Source organism: Myotis brandtii, unplaced genomic scaffold (assembly GCF_000412655.1).
Source record: "Myotis brandtii unplaced genomic scaffold, ASM41265v1 scaffold975, whole genome shotgun sequence".
Classification (NCBI taxonomy): Eukaryota; Metazoa; Chordata; class Mammalia; order Chiroptera; family Vespertilionidae; genus Myotis; species Myotis brandtii.
Window position 1 is genome coordinate 440,095 of NW_005372049.1, and position 3,357 is coordinate 443,451.

General features: G+C 54.3%; 1 protein-coding gene across 1 annotated transcript in view; it reads left to right on the plus strand.

Annotated features, from left to right (window-relative positions):
* The window catches only part of IPO9 (importin 9), a 24,791-nt gene that overhangs the window by 2,464 nt on the left and 18,970 nt on the right, over nucleotides 1-3,357 (plus strand).

Here is a 3,357-nt window from a genome sequence, read left to right on the forward strand (position 1 = left end):
CCCCTCCGCCACCTCCTCGCCCTCCGGACGAAGACGACCAACATGTTCTGTTCAGTGTATCTGTTTCTCGAACCTGCCTGGGCACTAACAATAAAACACTCGGTGATTGGAGGCCAGCCTGGGACCCGATGTCTGTGTGTGTGTGCGTGTGCATGCGTGTGCATGCGTGTGTGTCACAGGAGCCCTTTGCTGTCGCTGTTTCCTGTCTCCTGAGGCTCCGTGGAGTATCTCAGCTCACCTGTGCCCTGCGGCAGCTCTACGGTGCTCATCCCTGTCTCTGAACCCTGGTACCACTGTCTTTTCCTTTTTTTCAAATATATTTTTAAAAATGGATTTCAGAGAGGAAGGGAGAGGGAGAGAGAGAAACATCCATGATGAGAGAGCATCGTGGATCAGCTGCCTCCTGCACGCCCCCCACTGGGGATGGAGCCCACCACCCAGGCATGTGCCCTTGACCGGAATCGAACCCGGGACCCTTTGGTCCGCAGGCCGACGCTCTATCCACTGAGCCACACCAGCCAGGGCCCCGGGTGATCATTCTGACGTTAACATTCATTCCCGAGTGCCCTTTCTCGTGCTGCCTCGTGTGTGTGTGTGTGTGTGTGTGTGTGTCTCCTTGCATTTAACACGGGAAGGAAAGGGGCGTGTGCCGCTTTGCGGGGAGGGAGTCAGGGGAGTGTTTACCTCTGTCCTCGCTGAATACCACCTTCCCAGGAAGATTGCGGGGCCCTGGAATGTGTACCTGCCAGCTCAGGGCAGGGCTCGTCAGCCGGCTGGGTGGTGTGTGTCCACTCTGAGCCCTCATGTGAGTTCTGAGGACCTGGCCGGAGCCCCCTTCCCCAGGGCAGCTGACAGGTGCAGGGCTCCGGGACGTGCTCGGCTCCCGGACAGAGTTTGGCACGATGAAGGGACAGTACCGGGAGCTAAGTCCCCACACGGTTCCTCTTCCCCACACCAGGGCTTGGATCCGGAACGCGTCAGCCGTGGCGACAGAGTAAAATCCCTTATAGAAAGGGACGGTGGTATCTTTCCAAACTCGCAGATTCTAGCTGGTGGGGTCCCGGGGGAGATGAGCTCCTATGTGTAGCCCGTTCTGTTTGGAAGTGTGCCGACTGGTTTTCCCTGCGAGCGAGCTCGAGGGGAGGGGACAAAGACGCGTGCTACGATTCAGCCTCAGAGTTCCGGAACCCGGCCTTTCGGTGGGGGGGACCCGAGGACCGTGGGGCTGAAGCCCTTGCACCCCGTTCTGTTTGGAAGTGTGCCGACCGGTTTTCCCTGTGAGCGAGCTCAAGGGGAGGGGACAAAGACGTGTGCTACGATTCAGCCTCAGAGTTCCAGAACCCGGCCTTTCGGTGGGGGGGGACCCGAGGACCGTGGGGCTGAAGCCCTTGCACTGACGGCAGGCCCTCCGGTCACCCCTTGTGGACCCTCTGCTTCTCTGCCATTTCTCTGGGATGAGGTGTCTGGTGATGAGGCAGGAGCCCCCCATGTCTCCTCCAGTCTTGGCTGCTGCTGTGTAGTCGCCTCCCTCCCCTGTCTTAGGCCGCACTGTTCACACAATGGAGTCTGTTTCTCAAATGCATGGTGCTCCTCAGGGGGAACCCTTTTGTTTATTTTGTTTGTTTTAATTTATTGGGCAGAGAAAACCCCAAACCAGGCTGTGTGCGTGTCTGTGTGTTTATGTTTTCTTCTCATCTGACCCCCCTCTTTCACTCTGCCCCCTTTTATTTTCTATCGAATGTAGAGAACGCAACAGAGCCCGGGAAGCCGAGCGATGTATATAGTGCGGGAACAATCATGTCGGGAGCCGGGCTGCCCCCCAGGAATTCGTTCTATGTCACAAATTGGTTGACAGTTAAATCCTCGCCCAGGGCCCGGCTGAAGGGCCCCCCTCCACCCCAAAATCTGGGCCCTCTGCCCCCAGGGCACGTCTCCGCCCAGCAAGGCTCCCCTGTTCCGATGCCATTTGCATTTCAATAAAGTTATCTCCTGAATTGTCCACTCCGCTCTCCAGCCCCTTCTCTGTCTGGTTTCCGTCTCTGTTTATCTTGCAGCCCAGGCCTTGGTCTAGAAGGTGAGACTGCCCCCTCCCCTTTTATTTATTTTTTTAAATAGACAATCTTTTAAAAAATGAATTCCAACCCCAGCTAGACCCCCGCCCGCCTTCTGTTTTATTTTGTCTATATTTTGTTGATTTTAGAGAGGAAGGGAGAGGGAGAGAGAGATAGAAACATCCATGATGAGAGAGAATCATGGATCAGCTGCCTCCTGCACGCCCCACACTGGGGATCGAGCCCCAACCCAGGCATGTGCCCCGACTGGGAATCGAACCGAGACCTCCTGCTTCATAGGTCGACGCTCAACCACTGAGTCACGCCGGCCGGGCAAGAGCATCTTTATCCCTTGAGTCACTGGTGAGACCAGCCCTGGTCCATCCACAGAAAATGAGTCCTGTTCCCCGCCCGCCCCCACTTAAATGTCCAGCCTTAATTTCTCAGGGGGGTGTGGGGGGGTAGGTTATTCATTCTCAGCTCACAGGATTCCTTCTCAGTAGTCACATAAGGACTTATCTGGAGGAAATACCCTCCCACGTGGGGGCTCTCTCCTGGGGGCAACTCCCCATGTCCAGGTGGGTGTGCAGGTGGGTGTACAGGTGGGCATCCAGGTGGGCCCAGGAAAATCAAGGGACTGGGCCTTTTGAAGGTGACCCTCCCCACTGCCCACCCCACTTCAGTGCCTTCTCCCCTACCTTTGAATGCCTGAGGCTAAGAGATGAAGTCGGGCATTTTGGGGGAAAGGGTCAATCCGCATTACTAACCGGTATCCGCATTTTTAACCAGTTAATGGTCAATCCGTATTATTAACCAGTTAATAGCCAATCTGCACTATTAACTGGTTAATAATTAATATGCATTATTAACCGTAATAATGCAGATTTTGTCATCAAAGAAAACACGATAATTTCAAGACAAACATCAAAAGTGCTTTGTTTAAAGTAACGTCCCTCGCTAGCTACACATTCCCCCGTCTTTCGGGTCATTTGTGGAGACCGTCCCAATAGAACTTTTCTTGTTTTGAGGCAGGCCATTCAGAGACCCAATTTCCCACTTCTTCGTACGTTTTGAAGGGCTGCTCAGGAAGTGCGTGTGCGTCGATCGGAACAAGTGGTCATCTGAGGGAGCAATACAGCAAAACAGCACACATATCACATCGCATACATATCCACACGTGTGCAACTCCATCTATTGAAAAGAATCCGCATTATTAGCCGGCACACCTGTATTCTGCTTTAGGGCTCAATTTCTCAGAATCCCCCCTCAGGCGGAGGAAGGTGCAGTTCCCATCACCGCCGCAGGA